Source organism: Ceratotherium simum, chromosome X (genome assembly GCF_057802395.1).
Source record: "Ceratotherium simum simum isolate JZ-2026a chromosome X, ASM5780239v1, whole genome shotgun sequence".
In the NCBI taxonomy this organism is placed as follows: domain Eukaryota; kingdom Metazoa; phylum Chordata; class Mammalia; order Perissodactyla; family Rhinocerotidae; genus Ceratotherium; species Ceratotherium simum.
In genome coordinates, this window is record NC_141940.1 from 91,398,625 (window position 1) to 91,418,069 (window position 19,445).

Consider the following 19,445-nt stretch of genomic DNA (forward strand, 5'->3'; position numbering starts at 1 on the left):
GAAAGCTTCTTAGAACACTTCAAAGGAAGCCTCCTCAACTCTTCCAGCCCCCCACCCCTTCCCTTTGTAACCGAATTCTTACTGACCCCAAAGCTTTTCACTGAATGAAGAGTTTCCAAGGGGCCTAAAAAATACCTGAGACAATTAGAGAAATGAAAACCAGGGGGTCAAGATGAATTGACCCTTGGCAGAGGATTTACATAAATAGGTTCTAACCTCTGGCTGTGAATAAAAGATAAATGCCCCATTAGGGTCAGAGCCACAGTTCAAGGGCATTTGCAGGGCCAAGCCTGGCTTCTCTGCTATGTCAGGAATTTCAGGAATGCCACTGATCCTTGTGTGTTGGCAGAGCGCAGGGGGTTGCAGCCAGGCTAACAGAAACCCAGCCCTGCCCACCGGGCAGCTCTCCCACGCAGCGATCTGCAAGTCAAGAGCGTGGGAAACCTGCAAGTTGAGAGAGAACCCAGAAGTAATGCCTTCAAAAATGGGAAAGGTGCCTCCTCCTGAAAGGTGACCAAATCTATGTTGTAGGGGGTGGTATTAACCTGCAAGGTTAGAGGGAAGGAAGGGCACGTGCGAAGAGCCAATTTGCTCCCTCTGTGGAGCACAGCTCTGTGAGAGACATCTGCCCCTTACCTGTAGCTCAGATCACCCAGTACTAGCCTTCTCCAGCCTGAAGGCCTCTGCCATGTTTCCTTCTGCTGCTACCTAAGAAAGAAGTCTTACAAGGGTGTTACAAGAGAATAGAAAAGGTAAAATTGTGACCCTCATACAGATACAAGAATGAACATGTGTTAAAGATTTTACTTTACTCATAATAACTGAGGGAACCAGGACTGATTTAAAAAAGAAGCAGCCCAGATTTATATAGAGTAAAGAATGTTGAAATGAATTGCAAATGGGGACAAACTGTTTTTTTCCCCCACAGGCGTGAAGGAAGTCAATTGAATCAGACAGGACAGAATTTGCAAGCTTATCCCTTACCTACAACTTAGAGTTGTAAAATAGCTCCTGTAGAAAGCAAGTGCTAGAGGCAATAAAGGGTTTTCCATTGAAGTATGAATTTTCTCTACAGGGGTGAGAAATGTTTCTTTCTAAATATTGCCTTAAGAGAAGTGTCCCCTCCATCCGCTTACCTCTCACCCCTGCCCTGCCTGCCCCCTCAAACATATACATACTTTTTTAACCAAAGAGTGAGGTGGGCTTGAGAATCTGGCCAAAGTTGATTCCCAACCTGCACAATTTTCTACCCATCACGTAAAAATGCATACAATCATGCGTGGGTTGTTCCTTGGCGAGATGAGGATGACAAAGACCTTGCCTTCACCATCTCATTTTGCTGTCTGTCGCACCTCTTGCTCTGAAGAGAAAAACACTAGCAGGATGGGAATTCGAGATGGAGAATCCCTTTGCTCTGCAGCTGTTTTGGCCAGCAGATGCCCTACCCTTGATGGCCATCCTGGGCTCCTTTTGCTGCAAGTCTCCAAAGTGACCCATTGCACCATGGAAACAAAGAGCGGGGACGTCCTGGATTTTACTGCTTAGAGCGTATGTTTTTCTTTCCTGTTGCATCAAAGAGGTCTGTTAAGTTTTCTAAAAGCACTAACTCTGATCTGATATCTAAAGTAACAGATGTAAATTGGGCTCTTTAGATGGAGCTCTTTCCCCTATACCTGCATCTAAGTGAAGAGGCGGAGATTCAAAACAAAATCATGTTGGAGAATTACTTCTCATTCTTGGATTTAATTTCTTATTCTTATATTGTTGTATAAGAAATCTACTCTAAAAAGCATCTGTTTTCATAGTTGGGAAATCTTATTCTAGGCTCATTTCTTTAAAGACGAACAAATAAAAACACCAAACCCCCTAGCCCAGCTTGTGCTGACCACCCCTCCTCCCATTTTCCTCTGGAGCAGTGATTGTGAGGCCACTGCATGAATTTTACTCTATTATCTCATGAACAAAGCCAAGGCTGGTGATGCTGAGAAAGCATGAGAGAAAAGATATCACAGTGACAGCACACTTCTGCAGAGTTCCATCCAAAAGCAAATAAGTGACCTACTTACTGTTCTGTAAAGTGCAGGGCATATTCTCCCATGGAAAAATTGCCCTCAAAAGTGTGTGTGAGACCCTGGTATGTGTAGAGGAATTTATGCAGGGCGCTTTTCCCATTGGCATGCAGGTATGAGTGTAGGTTAGCAGACATTCCTTTCTGACTCATTACCCATTTTGCCCCTGCACTCCCCCTCCTTGGTGCTTGAGGCACTTTTTTCTGGCTTTCCCTGGGCTGGGGCAGAGATTGATGATATCTTGGTGTTCTCCAAAGAGAAGCTGACTGTGCCTCTTTGCACTTTTCTTTTGTGGCTAGTCGTTAAGACCTGCTGCCAAGCTCAAATAAGCATGGCCCAGCTGCCTCTGAGTTGAGAGCTCTTACCTGTCACAGGCTCTGGTACATGTAGACTCTTCTGGCAGTCTGTCACTAATACATATTTATCAACCAGACAGACAGTGAGACAGACAGTAATGTAGAGGAGCGAAAACTTTTACCCTACCCTCTTATGTTCTGTACCTGGAGGCTGCAAATTAAACTGACAAACAATAGATTAACAGGAGAAATTGATGTTAATGTGTTTTACATTCACCGGGGCTTCCCAGAAAAGAAGTGAAAACCCAAAGAAAACATTAGGGTTGGGTGCTCATATATCATTTTAACAAAGAGTGATGAATTGTGGAGAAGTGACTAGATAAAGGAAAGGGATTTTGGGATTTTAGGGTTGATAAATTGTGGGAAGGTGACAAGGAAGTATATGGGAGAAATTGATGGTAGATAAGGGTTATTTAATAAGGTTTGTTTATGCACACTCATCTTGGCGCCTTCTCTGTCTCCAGTGATAACTGTTGTTCTCCTCTTCCTGGTATGGGAGAGGGGAACACCTTCACGAGGGAAATTTATGCCCTGCTTTTAGGCAGAGAACTCTTCCTGTGTTTGCTTTTTCTCAGTTGTCATCGGTTCAAGATAATCCTTATGACAAAGTGGCATAATTTGGGGTATCATATTCTGTTCCCCTTGAGTGAGAAGGCATCAGAATGTTGTGCAGGGCTTTAAATAGTTGTACTACTGGAATAAGGAAGTGAACTTCTAGCACGGCCTAGAGATCCAGAGGCCATGGCAGATGAGGCCAACTTCCCCCATCTGAGTACAGTACTCAGAGGCCTGGGGGAGCCAAAAGCGGGGATGAGAGCCAAGGATGAGGAGGAGTTGCAGGAAGGGTCTGAGAAAGAGGGTCCTTGATCAAGAGTTGCCCATGGGCAACAGCTGCCCCTATTGCCCCAAAGCTACATCTTGAAGGTGGGGTGAGAAAAGAGTCCAAGTTTAGCATCTCATGCTGGAAAAGAGGCTAAGGGAGAGAAGACGACGGGGAAAGGAGTAATGTGATATGAACATGCCCCTGTGCCTCAAGTTCCTGGGAGTTTCTTGCTGGTTCCTGTGTCCTGTCGCTCTGTACTCTCCACAAAGGAAAGATGAAATCTATTACCTTGGAGGTATAATACCAATGAAGGGGGTCAGAATATGCCACCCCCAAATATGCCACTTTGGCATAAAGATTATTTTGAGTTGAAGGCAATTGAAAAGCAGCAGACACAGGAAGAACTCCCCCTTTCTGCCTATAAGCAGGGCATAAATTTCCCGTTGTAAAAGTGACGTGAATTTCCATTTGTAAACGTGCCCCCCTCTCCCATACCAGGAAGATGACAAGACTTAGGAGGAGAACAACTTGATCCTGCATAACAAATCTTACTAAACAACCCTTATCTGCCATATATTTCCTAGTCACCTTCCCACAGTTCACTGCCCCTAAGAGGCCAAACGCCTTTTCATTTGTCTAGTCACTTCTTCACAATTTATTGCCCTTCGTTAAAAGATCTTACTGCCTTTGGGTTTCACATCTTTCCTGTGAAGCCCCAGGGCACATAAAAATATTAGCATCAATAAAGAAATGTATGCCTTTTCTCCTGTTAATCTGCCTTTTGTCAATTTAATTCACAGGCCTCAGTAACTGAACATAAGAGGGTAGAGGAAGTTTTTTCGTCTGCTACAGTACCATTAGTATTGCTTTGCTTGACTTTGCTTGACTGCTCAGGAAAAGAATTACTGGATATCCCCCCCATTTCTGTTAAACACATGGTTTAACATTATGCTGGATGAATAGCAATGAGAGATCTCCATAAAGGCCCCTCTAACATGTTGCTTATTCTGGGAGACAGCAAGTAAGACCTCATGACCAGGTGTTCAAGGTGTGTTGTCCTGAGGACCACTGCTTTGTAACTTTGCAGTGCTGCTTCACTGAGTCCCAGCAGTCCAGGAAAATCCCCTAGATTCAGACAGTCTCATTATTCTGGAGAATTTATTTTTTCTTTTCCCCACATGGGCCTGATTAGGCAGAGTGACTATAGGCCACTGACTATAAAGTCGTGGTCAATTAAAGAAAATGACTTCTCCATTCCATGTCTTCAGGGCTAATAACAGGGGCCCAGGGACTTCTGAGCTGTCAGAGGGAGGCACTGGGCTAGTCTCCCAGTGAAACTAAGCAGAGAAAAGCAGAGAGAGGAATCATCAGGGGTGCCATAATTATTGTTTGAATTTTATGTTTGCAATTTAATTCTATGAATCAAAAAAAGGGAAATTCACACTGGTTCTGTGTAACACGTGATAAACCACAGCATTGCTGTCAACAGCTTTTTTCTCTCTTTATGATCAGTGGCCTCTTAGTAAAAGTGCATATTTTTTGCAATAACTGATGCATAAGTTGTAAGGAAGAGGAGTTTTTCACACGTTAAAGGGCTATGAGGAAAGCAGCATAGCTTTATATCTGGAACAGTTCTGAGGGGTATATGTTTATCAGAGTGTCCAGTTATTCTGTGACTAACTTCATTTTCTGTGGTTTTTCTTAAGAAAACATTTGTGAAAATATCCAATTATGATCACAAACTGTCTCCCGTGAATTATCTGTGATGTCTATATTGATTTCCCCTGAATATTATACAGCCAGGATATTTGAAATCTTGGGCATCATCTCCTCTGACATAAACAATTTTCTGTGAAACCTTTCCATGTTAACTTGCAGTACTTGGTTCTCAAATTTGATATAAATTTAATGTATTCTTTTTTCCTGCTAAATGTCTTTGATGTTGTTTTACTATTATTCTCAAAGTATACATTCTATTCTCCTAACCATGGGTTCCCAATACCACACAGTAAGGGCAAACCACAGAGTAGCAGAGAGAAAAGAACATTGCTTTTTCTCCATGAAGACTTTCTATCAAATTCTACCTCTCTGTTCTGTGGATACTATTTTGTGCTGGGGAAATAGCATTCACAATTTGGTCTTCTGGATTTAATTTATAACTACTTCAATTGGTGTCTTTTTTTTAAACCTCAAAAAAGCAAAATGGCAAGCCCAAAATGCCTGTTCTTCTCCTCCTTTGGTGCAAGGGGTATCCGAGGCTCAGTGCACATACACCATTACCAAAATAGTGTATATATTTTTGAGAGGCAGAGATGAGTCTGTAATGTTTTACAGGCCTGGTTCAGAGCTCTGTGTTGTTTTTCTTTTTGGTGGTCCACTTGTTATATCTGTGACAAAACAGTCACAGTGTGTGCATAAGTGCGTGCGGAACCAGAAACCAACAAAAAATAAAAATTCCAGTAACTCGGGAGAACCCACCAGATTCTGACCATCTGACAATCTCAGCTCTACACCTCCCAGTCTCCAGAGATCAGAAAGGTGATTTTATCACAAAGTCATTTTTCTTTGTGGGTGCCTTGGATCTGGAGATAGAGAATCAGACGATCAGATAAAGCCACGTGGAGGGCAGAAAGTTTGCTGGAATGACGTTTGGGGCACAGTTTATGCTGTTGGAGCATTTCCTGTGTGCCCTTTGAAACCTCTGAACTTAGCTCTTCAAAGTGAGAGCTAACTTATTCTGTCTTTCCGCTGAACAAATAGTTTGCTGCTTATCATCTTTTTTTTGCCACCCCCACCCTAATTGACTTAGCTAACATTGATTTATCAAAGCAAAAGCATTACCCAGACTGAGTCATAAGTTACACTTTTACTTGACATTATCTGGGCCTTTAGAAATGAAAGCATAAAAATAATGGAGGTTTTGTGCACAGGTCTACACACACACACACACACACACACTTATATGTGTCTTTCTGTTTGCTTCATTCATCATGCTCTCTGTACTCCCAGTTTCTCTCCTCACACCCCTCCAACTCTCACTCATGGCGGTTGATGAGAGAGTTAACATTTTCTCATGAGCCAATAGGTAATTTTTCAAGATGAACCCTATTAACATCAGTTATAAATGCTTGTTTTTCAGAAGTTCCTCTTTGCAAAACTTTGTTTTAGGTCAGAAAATTTATTTCTCTTTAGAGAGCTGGTGTGGCAAGAGGAAACCAAAGCTGGTCTCTGGGTGTGTGTTTGTGCTAATTTGCTGTATAATCAAATACGGATATAGGTCAATAAAAGCTGTTCTTTGATCTATTGCTACAAAGGATTCATTGTAAATACATTATTGGATAAGAGGGTTACGACGGCGTAACTGCCCCTTGCAGACAGTGCCCTATGCCACCCTTTAGCACGTGCAAGAAGTGAGACATCTGGCTTCAGCCTGCCTGGGTGTTTTTTTTTTTTTTTTATTGTGGTAAAAAACACACAACATAAAATTTACCATCTTAACCATTTTTAAGAGCACAGTTCAGTAGTGTTAAGTGTAGCCTCCCTGGGTTTTACTTTGCTGATTTATTTTTTTAATACGTAACCACAGGATCATTTCATTTGGGGGTATCCCCGTAAAAGGAGAGCATTCAGACAGAGAAATAGCTTTAAAAGAACAGTAACAATAGCAGCAACAAAAACTTAGCAACAAGAAGTGAGTAAAACCAAACAAGGCCAATATTCTATAGAAAACTATTTTGAGTTAATACCTGTTATTATTATGTGTCTAGCATTGGCCAAGGCATTGCAAAGAATGCAACGAGACATGATCAGAGACCTCAAGATGTTTATGCTCCTGATATGGGATGAAGGTATCAGACTAAACCACATTCACTAAAATGGGAATCAAGACTTCTACCTTATCTACCTCACTCAATGTATGTATATGGAGGCACATTTCCTTTTACCCATAAATGTATAGTCTGGATAATTAAGTACCAAAGCAGAGCAGCCAGTTGAAAAGGTCATTGTTTGAAGTCACAGGACCTATCTAGGTGTGATAAACATCCCATGGTGGTAGGGGATTTGGAACCAACCTCTGCTGAGTGCTGGTGTGGGGCCAGTGTTGCCCAAAGGAGTCTCATTGAAAGAACAGGGAAAAGACCTTGGTTCTGGAGAGAAAGTGATATGACCTTGACCGAGTATTTCAGGTTTCCACTGTCAGCATTTGAGCCTTCCTCCTCTTACTTGCCTTGTGAGACAGGAGGGCAACCTAGAACTCAGAAGATACATCCCCTGCCCCTAAAACTGCTTGACTGTGAAGACAAATAAAAGAAAAACATTCTCTTTCCTTCCTTCCTTTGTTCCCTCCCTCCTTCCCTCCTTCCTTCCTTTGTTGGCCATGTGTCTGGGTGTGGGATGAGCTGTTGGGGAGATATGGATCATGAAATCCCTCACCCAAAGCTGGTGTGCATTCTGTGGATAAAGACTCCACTTCTCAGATCCCAATTAGACGACATCCTGCAGAGTTTACATTCATTTAAGCCAAATTGATGGTCTAACAAGTGATAATACATATGAAGGCATTTATAATCTCTAAAGTGCTAAGCAAATATGAGTGATATGATTTCAGTTTTTGTATTATTAAAATCAGCGTCTCAGAAGTAACTTCTCTGCTGTTTCCTGTAAAGGCAGTGTCACCCACCCCGGGTCCTAGGGGGAAAGATGGAGGAAAGGAACTGACTTTTTCTGGTTCACACTGGAAATACAACTGGGCCCACCTCTCCTCCAGTCTGAGTCAATGACTCTCATTTGTTTTTGTTTTTTATTGTTTGCCTTGGCCTATGCTGCAATCAGAATGCATGTGTCTGCAGTGCCCCCGCAAGCAAACCCACTCGACAAAGCATACTGGACTACATCATTGCTATAGTGATAACCTTGAATCTGTTCTGATCTGTGAAAAAGCACATCGTTCAGAAAGTTCCGTACTTTATTATTATTACCCAATTGCTTATGACTCACCTCATAAATGACCCCAACAGCACCTGTGATTGTGACTAAATGTTCCCAGCCTCAGTCTGGCACTCTAGCAACAGGATTGTTCTGTTTTCGCTTGCATTGACTCCAGTTCTGAGAAGCTTCCAGATCCTTTCAGTCCAATGATTTCTATTCAGTTCCACAGACACTGAGCACCTATGGTGCTCAGGCACTCAGATGGGCTCAGGGGACAGAGACATAAAGCAGATCTGGTTTCCACATTCCTGATGCTCACAGTCTAGTGGCAAATTGCTTCCATAATGCTCTCCCCAGCTCCCTCTCTCCTTCTTCCATTGTTGCCTTCTGGGCCCAGGTTTCTCTCTTTTCCCTGCAATTGAGGTCCCAGCAAGGCTTGTAGGAGACCTTTCAGGGGTGTCCGAGACTCCTATTTGCTCTCTTGGATCTCTGGATTTATATTTACCAAAGTACATTGTATTGCATCTTAGCCTATGTGCTAGGTGCTATGTGCTTAACCCTGTTTAATCCTCACAATCCTAGGAAGTAGGTGCAGATAAGGAAACTAAAGCTAAAAAAGCCAAGTACCTTGTCCAAGGTCATATAAGCAGTAGCAGAAGAGCACTTGTCTGAACTAGGCAGTCTGATTCCAGAATCTTTGTACTGTTCCAAGAGTTAAGTAAAACTTGGTACCCATGATCTATAACCATCAACAAGTGTGCAGCCTTTAAGCAAATATTCTGAGCATGGTTATTTGAAGACCCTATACTTTTTTCCATTTTCATATATCCTTGATTCATGGCGCTGGGTCTTAAGAATATTTTATGACAGCTATGTCCACTGAAATCTTAATACATTTATGACAAGGATTTAAAAAATACACAAATAATTTAAAAGACCCACTGTTTACCAACCCCCTTTTCACCCCCATCCCCACAAAGTGTACCAGGATTCTAGCCTAACTGGCAAGCACATCTCCCATGAGGTCCATCAACTTGTCGGTGACACAGGGCCCCATGCCAGAGCCCACACAGTGGATTCGAGCATGAGGCAGAGCCCCGGAATCTGAGCAAAAGCTTTTGTGGAGAAACAGCCTCCACTGTCTATGTGAAGAGGCTTGGCTTTGCTTTGTTTTGTTTTTGTTATGAGAAATGGCTGGAGGGCTGCCTGATATACCAAGTAAAGTAGAATTAATGAGAAGAACATTTCACAAATGGAGACACCAGTATTAGCTGTGTGGTTAATCTGTAGCATCTACCACCTTGTGACCCTTCATGAAGCTTTGAATCCATTTGAATACAAATGGATTTTTCAACCCACTTTGCATTTAAAATCGCCCAGATCTGGAAGAAATTGGTTGTTACCATGACAGCCAGCTTACATAACAGAAAGTTTTCTAACGTATTATTTTTTTTGCATGGGCTTGAATTAATAACTTCTGGGGAGCTTTTACAGACCGTGAATATGCTGAGTTCCACAGTCTAAGAACTGAGCATGTATCTGTCCCACCTACGAAAGGCTAAGGCTAAGGATTGGACTGGCCACGCAGAGAACTTGAAAGGTCCCTGGACCTCTACACATTTCTGGTGTGAGGGGTGTTAAGAAGCAACTGGAGCTGGCAAAAAATCTCAAAGGAATACACACTTGTCATGTGTTCAAGAATATTCAGGCACACTCAAAAAGATAGGCCCAGTGTTGGAAGAAGCAGTGCTTGTCTTTCTGTTAAAAAGCCTGCTCATAAAGCAGGATGCCTTGCCCCAAGTCAGTGAAGATTATATTGTTTTATCCTACTCTGCACAGGGCAAAATAGATTAAGAAATGGGGTTAGGCATTCCTCCTACACTTTCCCCCAGGATCCTCTCTACTGTGATTGCCCGTTGACCTGTTACCCAAACTGGACTGCTCATTTCACAGGGGCCAGGGCTATGTCTGTCTTGTTCATCCTGTGAAAATTGATAAACAAGAAACCTCATTTAGGGCCGGCCCTGTGGCTTGGTGGTTAAGTGCGTGCGCTGCGATGCTGGTGGCCCGGGTTCGGATCCCGGGTGCGCATCGAGGCACCACTTCTCCGTTCATCCTGAGGCCGAGTCCCGCATACAGCAACTAGAAGGATGTGCAGCTACGACATACAACTATCCACTGGGGCTTTGGGGGGAAAAAATAAAATAAATAAAATCTTTAAAAAAAAAAAAAAAAGAAACCTCATTTAAAATGGAGTCGTGAGGCCAGAAGGGGGAGCTCTCACACCCTACAACGATGGCACGGGCCAACAAGAAGAAAAAAGACTTTCTCTTCTTGCCCAGAACTCAGCCAATGAGACATTGTCACAACTCGGCCCATGAAAAGCCGCTACACTTCAGAACTCTTTGTTTACACTAGCCCTCCCAACTTCCTCTCCACTCTGTAAAAGAGTGTCTCCTCCTCTTGCTGCAGGGGACTTGCACGTGGCTCACCATGGTTGTAGATCCCAAATCGCAATTCTTTGTTGATCCTGAATAAACCCATTTTTGCTGAAGAAATAACTGGCTATTTGTTTAAGGTCAACAATCCCATAGCAAGGACTCAATAAATATTTGGTGAAATGATGAAATGACTGAATGAATGAAGCTTTAAAAATGCTAATTTGATGAAAAATTGATAATAGACCACAATCTCTATGTAATTCAGTGATCTGATTAGAACCAGAATGGAGAGAAAGGGAAGCTGTTGAAAGAAGTTGAGGCTCAGGGGCCATGCCATTTTACTTAAAGATAGAAGAGTCATGGTGAGCACTGGGAAAGGAGCATCTTGGCTGATCAGAAGCAAATCAGTAAGAAAGGCAGGGTGCAGTTTACATGCCCAGAAAAGAAAAGGACTAGATGAGAGTGATTTTGTAATTTGGGGAGCAGAGAAGCACAGTGGGAAAGAGTGTGGGGATACAATCCAGACTAAGATGAAATTCTAGAGAATCCAAAAACAATCTCCCTCAGGAAGCTAAGAGAACTGGAGCAGGAAGAGCGAGAGAGGAAATGGGCTGGGACAAGAACAGTAGTTGCACTGAGCAGCATCCAGCTGGTTCCACAAGCAGCCAGCTGTTACTTATGCTTGAGGCAACCCTGAGATAACTTCACAGCCAAGAGATTTTGCACCAAGGAGCTGACTCTTCAGTGATGAGAGTCCTGGAGGGGCTGGCTGCATCCCAAAGGTATAGACCCAGGGCAGGCAAACTAGGGCCCTTGGGCCAATTCCAGTCTGCCACTTGTTTCTGTAAATAAAGTTTTATTGGATCACAGCCACTCCCATTTGTTCACATGTTATCTGTGGCTGCTTTCCTGCTGCAATGGCAGAGTAGTTTCGACAGAGGCCATATTGCCCACAAAGCATAATCTATGTACTATTCGGCCTTTTACAGAAAAAGTTCGCTGATCTTGGTGCAGACAGTCAGTCCTGAGGGCCTCTCTGTGTCCTCCATGTGACCAGCAGGGAGTGGACTGAGCACAGTGTGTGGAGTGAAAGTGGCCTTCCTGTCCTTGGTCCAGTCTTAATTCACTGCAGTCAAGATACTTAAATTCCCTGAAGCATGCTTTGCCAATCATGGTGCGGATCATAATTACTACCCTTTCTACTTTGCAGGGTCCTTTGAGAAGCAAATGGGAGAAGCTGTGGAAAAATGACCCACAAAGTGCTCCAGTAAGTTGTCTGCCAGGACAGCCAGCCCAGGCATTAAGGAGTTGCTTGCCACATAGGGCCAGGATGGAATTTTTGTGACATACGTGTTCTGTTAACAAATCTGTGGCAAAACCTCTGTCCTATGACTTTTTTTCCAATTTTTTTTATTTTGGTAAAATACATATAACATAAATTTACCATCTTAAACATTTTTAAATATACAGTTCAGTGCATTACATACATTCATAATGTTGTGCAACCATCACCACCATCGATTTCCAGAATTCTTCTCGTCTTGTAAAACTGAAAGTCTGTACTCATTAAACAAGAACTCCCCATTATCCTCTCCCCTAGGCCCTCAAAACTGCCATTGTACTTTCTGTCTATGAATTTGACTACTCTAAGTACCTCATATATGTGGGATCATACAGTATTTGTCTTTTTGTGACCGGCTTATTTCACTTAGCATAATGTCCTCAGGTTCATCCATATTGTAGCATTTGTCAGAATTTCCTTCCTTTTTAAGGCCAAATAATATTCCATTGTATATATATACCACATTTTGCTTGTTCATTTATTCATTGATGGACACTTGCTTCCATGTTTTAGCTATTGTGAATAATGCTGCTATGAATGTGGGTGTACAAATATCTCTTTGAGACCCTGCTTTCGATTCTTTTGGATATATATAGATTTTCTTGATTGAGTTTCATCATTAAAAATTGGGAGTTTTTCATAAAATTTGGGAAGTTTTCAGCCGTTATTTCTTTAAGTATTTTGTCTGCCCCTTTCTCCCTCTCCTTTCTTTCCAGCACTCCCATTATGCATATGCTGGTATGCTTAATAGTGTTTCAACTGTCTCTGAGACTCTGTTCATTTTCTTCATTCTTTCTCTTCTTCAGATTGCATAATCTCTTTTGATTTATCTTCAATCTCCGTGATTCTTTCTTCTGCCAGCTCAAATCTGATGTTGAGCTCCTCCAGTAACTTTTTCATTTAAGTTATTGGACCTTTCAATGCTATACTTTCTCTTTTCTTTTAAAAAATGTTTCTCTCTTTATTGGTATCCTTTATTTCATGAGCCATGTCATCATACCTTTCTTTATCTCTTTAAACATGCTTTCTTTTGGTTTTTGAACATATTTATGGTAGCTTCTTTGAAGTCTTTTTCTTCTAAGTCCAACATCTTGGCCCCTTCAATGGCAGTTTCTATTGCCTGGTTTGCCCTGTGCGTGGGTCACAGTTTCCTGTTTCTTTGACTATCTTACTGTTTTTTTTGGAAAATTGAACATTTACTAGAATATGTTGTAATAATTCTGGATTCCGATTACCCTTTCCACTTCCCTCCCACCCCCCTCTCACCAGGCTTCTTGTGTTGCTGCTGCTTTTATGTTGTTTGTTTGTTTGCTTATTTGTTTAGTAACTTGCCTGGGCTCATTCTGTGAAATCTATTTCTCTTGCAGGGTGCAGCTTGTGATATGACTGCTCAGTTTTTCCCTCGTTCTTATTTTAAGCCTGGCATCCTAGGGGTCATCCCTGGTCCCCAGAGCTTATTGGTCAGTCAATGATTGGCCAGAGGTTGTGCTTATGTGCCCCTGAGCCAGTGAGCCTTCCACCCTTTGCTGTTGGATCTGTGTGTGTGGTTTGGGGACTGCTTTCAAAGTTCAGAGATTTTATAAGTAAGTTTCACATTTAGTCAGGGACTGGAAGCTCACAAATGCCCTCTCTGGATGCTCCTAAGAGGGCACAGTCTTGCATATGCACGCAGCTTTCTGGAGCACCAGGGATAAGTATGATCTTAGCAGGCCCTCTTTGACTGTCTCTTTTCCTGGATTTCCCTTTTAAATTTCTGGGTGGTCTGGCATTTTGTTTGCCTGTACTAGTCTCATGAAGCTGTTAGTCTTCTCTAATTGCTAGCCAGTATAATCTCTCTTGTTTGCAGCAATACTCTCGGGCATAGATTTCTCAATATCCTGTTCTAAATAAAGTCATCCCTCTTAGGCAAGGCCTCAGATCTGCCAGTCTTCACAGTTTCTCATGCCCTCTCCTCTCTCCCAACCCCAGGGAGAGTTGGAGTCATAGGGACATATAGGAGCTATTGTTCTTCATGGCCTGCTTTTCCTTCCTGGAGTCAGCCCTCTGCACTACAGATCTGGAGCTGTAGGGGGCATTTGGAAGGCGGAGCCACTGGCCTTCATGTGCTGCCCCACGGAACCTCCACACTGTGGAACCAGAGCTGAAGGAGGATGGGAGCTGCTGGTCTTCATGGGCTGCCCAACCCACCCAGAATAGATCTGCTACAATACAGAGCTTGTGGGGATGGAAGCAGCCCCTGGCTCAAATGTTACAGGCTCCTGTTGTTCTTACTGTGCTTCAGTAAGTTTTCTTGAATAAATGCTTCCCAATTTATTGTTGTTTTTGACAGTTTTCCCCAGTTTTATCACTGTTTTTCTGGGGAGAGGATTTGCTGAACTCCTTATACAGCCACTTGGGAATCGCCACCTCCTATCCCATGATGTTTTGACAGCAACAGCTGAATGCTTCCTAGTCTGTGAAAGTATCAGATTCACAGAATTTGGGGGAAAATCATCAAAGTTCATATGGAAATTCAAAGGTTAGTTCCCTCTGGCTGTATTCCTTGGTGAAGCACACTCTTTGTACCCTTTACTGAGGTGGATGGTTTTTATCGTACCCTGTGGGGCTCCAACTGATCCTTTGCCTCTCTGTTACAAGTGTTTGGCAGAATGCAGAGAATTTGTGCACCTCTAGCTCAGGGAAGGTTGACAACCTGATAACAAAAGACTGTTCATATCCTTTTCTGAGGTTCTAGTTAGGCTCTCCTGACCTTTCATACACCTCTCACCAGGTTCAGTGAGCATACATCCAGGTCATCTACAGCCCAATTCCCTGTGTCTCACTCTCTTCCCACTTGCCTAGATTAATTATTCCAGATGCCTTTGGTCCAGTAGGCATCATGCAATAGATATTGCTATTAATGGTTTATGCCTCTGCCTCTCTCCTGCAGCCCCTTTGAGGCAGAGAATCTCATCTCATCCAGGAGAGTACCTGATACATTACTGAAGTAGTAGTCTTTATAATGGTAATAACTAAATATTATTATAATAATGATTTCTAAAATTAAGCACTAAGTATGGCCCAGGAACTGTTCTGAACACTTTACATTTATTAACTCACAGAAGCCTCACAACAACCCTATGAGGGACATATTATTATTATCTCCATTTTGCAGATGAGGAAACAGGCACAGAGCATGTAGGTAATCTTTTAATAAACCTTTGCTAAACTATATCTGCTAAGAGAATAATTTGAAAATAAAGTCAATTGCAGAAAAGGCAGGAAGCCACCTCAAGTCTCTCATATAATAAAGCTCAGGGATGCAAGGGAGACAATGGAGTTGGCTGATATTACTCTGATGTTGGAGAAAAAATAGTTTTGTAGCTCTAAGGCTTTGAAGCAGCACCATCTCTTGTGTGTGTCGGTCTGTGGCTCAGTTACTTTATCCAGAGGCTTTGGGGTGCTAATGGGGATGGGAGTTTGTGGCTCTCCCTTATTGCCCCCTCCCAGAATTGCCAGGGCAACCTCCTGAGGGTGGTCTGCTCTCGTCAGGAACCGACTCCTTGCAAGGTGTGCAAGGAGCACACTGTGCACGTGTGCTCCTGGCCTGAAATCTTTTGTCATTTAAACTTCCTTCTTGGTGGTGGAGCAGCAATGCGTTTTTAAGACTGCAGTTTTTTCTTTTTTTTTTAAAGTTAAAGCTAGAAAACTGTGACTACCCTGGAGCCCTTTCTTTTATAATTTCTGGCTTTTTGAAAAAAGTGTGAGTAAGAAGAGTTGAGCCTCAGTCAGACACAAGGAGGGATGCAGAGGCGGACACTCAGACCAATGTGATCATTGTGTATCCTGGGTCAGAGCCCTGACACTACATTGAATTTTTACAGTTCACTTTATACATTATTATACGTTGCTTTTACCATGGTAACCCCACAGCTTTCCCTACTCAGAAGTGATAATGCGGAAGAGCCTGCCTGAAAGCATTACTCTTTGCTCGTGGCTATGACCATTTTATTGACTAATTTCCAGGCTCAGAGGGCACGCAGCATCAGGCGCTTTACTCTGCCTTTCTTCCTAGAGGCCAGAGACCAAAATGCGTGTGACAGCTCAAGGATTTTCCCAGCAGTTAGTTGGTGCTGCTCACTCTACCCATAGAAAGAACTGGAAGGGATTTTACCATTTGGGGTCACAGTTACTTTTTGGACAGGGGCAATTGCAACTGTGAAATGGCTGAGTCAGGGAACTTCCTCTGTCTTTAAGAAAAAAATGCTATGGGCCCATGTCATTGGTGACCTCGAGCCTTTCCTGCCACCCCCGAATCCCCCAAAACCCTCTTATTGAAATATTTGCCCTGTATTTCTAATTCCCTCCTCTCAAAAGCTCTTTCCCTCATATATCTGAAGTTGGTTTGTTCCACTTGATTAGGTTAAACCATATGAAATGGCTGATATTTGATCACTTTTTACCTACAAAATGGTTCAACCTAATCTAGTTAGAGGTTTTCTTTTGAGCAGGAGAGAGAGAAACATCACAGTGAATGAGAACCAGAGACAGCGCTACTTCTTGGAGGCGAGGCAGTGGGGCCAGAGGAAGGGGGCAGACGGGTTCTCAGCCCCATTCCCAGGAGTGGGCACTGCAGCTGGTGCACCCATGCCTCAACTTCAGCCTCAGGCTGAGGAGCGGATGCGGGTTGGAGTGGGGAGGACAAACGCCAGGCTCCAAGGAGCATCAGCTTCACTGATGAGTCATGAAACCCTACAAAGTCAAAGCAGGTTGTTGTGGTTGAAAAATGCAAAACAAGTGTGTCTTCATCAGAGTTACAAAACACGGCCCATATGCACAGGCAAAGGAGCACTTTCAACCTGCTGTATTTGCCTTGCTTGGGCAAATGCTGAGCTTTGATTTCTTTTCTCTCATGTTTTTTATGGCTGTTGCTTTCCTAGATTAGAAAGATTTGCATTTCCTCACATCTTTCTCTCAGGCTGAGCATGGCTATTACATTACTTGAATCAAAGTAGTAACAAAACAAAACAAAACAACCCCCCAATAGCTCTGATAGAACATGTAGAAATTAGCTGGTTGGGGAACAAATGTAACCTTTTATCTGCTAGGGAATGGATTCTAGGTTGATTCATGCCAGCAAATAACTAGGAAAATGAAGATCACAGTTTGAAATGATGAACCTTTGCTTTTCTTCCTTAGCATCACGTTCAAGTGTGATTCATGCACATGTTGGTTGCATCATAGGACATACAGGCTTTTATTGGGATTTATTTAGCTAGAGGTCACTGATTGATAGATTCTTCAGATTTTGTATCGTCTTCAGCAACCAACATGCTGAAAAGGATGGACCCTCTTCTTGCATCCTCATGAAATTTGCACCAAATAACAAGAGAAACCAAAGAAGGCATTCAATTCTTGGGGAGTGTTCTCATCAACCACTGTGCCCAAGACCACTCTGCAGTGTCTCAGAAGACTGACCTTTCTCCGGTTCTGGCTCTCTTCTATGCAAACCACAAATCGTCCAGTGCCACATTAGTGATCCTGATCCTAATCCTGGTTTTGTTTTAGAAAACTTCACGTTACTTGAACCCAGACCCCCAGAGCACTCCTAGAAATAGTTTACTAGACTGGGTAACCCAATGCTCTCTTTACTCATCTCCTGTAAGGATTCTTATCACCTGAGGAGTATAGTGTTTGTTGTAGTTCAGCTAATCTCTCAATTCATTAATTAACCAGTTTCTTCTCCTGTAGAACTGGTGTAGCGATACTACCTTACAAAGTGGTTGCTATGAGAACTAAGATTAGATTAGTTAGATAAAGAGCCTGAAGTGGAGGCTGACACACGACAGATGCTCAAGGAATGTTTATCATCATCACCTGAAAAAAAAGAGGCAACCCACCAATTTAAAGCATTTACTTTGTGATAACATACGGAAACTGAAATCCAGCGAAATTCTGCTTCACTTCACTTTGCTGCTGGTTCACTAACCATCCCAGGATTTGGACACCCCACATCAGCCCTCCTGGGCCCCAAGATGAAGCCTCACAGCCTCATACTCCTTGCACTGGGGGCCTCCTTGTGTCTTTCATCAGCTACCCGGTAGAACAGCTGTTCTCAAAAGTGTGGCCCAGGACCAGTGGCAGCAGCATCTAGGAACTTGTTAGAAATTCAAATTCTCAGGCCCCCTCCAGACCTACTGAGTCAGACATCCTGGGGTTGGGACTCAGCGGGGTTTGACAAGCTCTGCAGGTGATTCTGAATACACTAAGTGTGAGAACCACTGCTTTAAAGTGTGGGCCATGGCGGGAGGTAAGGGCAGGGGGAAGTCTTGGCTTCTTTCCTCTGGACGTCCCTTCTCCTTCATTATCTCCAGAGAAAAAAAGAGAAAGAAAACCCACTTGCTATTGCTAGCAGATGTCAGGAAACGCCTTTCATCCAGCCCCTCAGTTCCCAAATGTTTCCCTCTCTTCTGGGGACCTTGAGTTGCAGCTCCAATGGGTCCCCTTTGCTCGCGTGTTCTGGGCACCAGCAGTCTGTCTCTGGGTGTTGGGCTTTAGGTAAGAGTAACTTTTTCTCTCTTCTCTCTTCCCTTGTTATTATCAGAGTCAGGCATATTTCACCTCAAAGGCTTAACTTCCCCGCCCTCTCAATATGTCCAGCCCCATCCTTGTCCTTTTCTTCATGGGTGCTTGGAGTCCTAGCCCCAAGGAGGTAGGGAAAATGGAATGAACTGGAAAAGGGGGAGGAGGATGTCTAACAAAATGGGACCACCTTGAGTTTGGGTGCTAAACGGCAAGTAATAATTTTCAGTCCAACTTCTTGTCCTGGATTTTCTTTCAGGTTGTTTTATCTGAAGCACCACTGAAGCCCTCCTACTACTGCCTCCCCGTCCAACTGCCAGGAGACCCTCCTTGGGACTCTCTTTGGTAGTCGTTTGTTGCTGAGAAGATTAAATCCTCTAGGAGGGGACTGAAAAAGGCTGAGTATAATTTTTTCCCCAGAGTGGAGTTTTTATTCCCATCAAAACAAAACCAACCAACCAACCAAAACAAACACTGAACAGAAGATGAAAAAGTTTGCCTTTTCTCAGCACACTTCTGTGTCACCTACCTCTTAAAAAACTCATAGCGACTGTCCACTTTCCTGAAAAGTGATTCCATTTAAATATTAGCCCGTGACTGGTGATAAAGAATGAAAATCGGAAGTGTAAAACATATAAAATATATATTTTTAGTATTTTAAAAATTCATTATTTTGGAAAATTTCAAACATATACAAAACAGAATAATATAATGAAAACCCCTCTACCCATCACCCAGCTTCAACAACTATCAACCAGTGGCCAATCTTGTTTCATTTATGCCCCTATCCACTTCTCTCCCTCTCATAATTTTTTGAAGCAAATCTCAAATGTCATATTATTTTATCCATCACTATTTCAGTGTGTACCTCTAAAATGTAAGGACTTTTTTTTGGGCCGGCCCCGTGGCTTGGTGGTTAAGTGA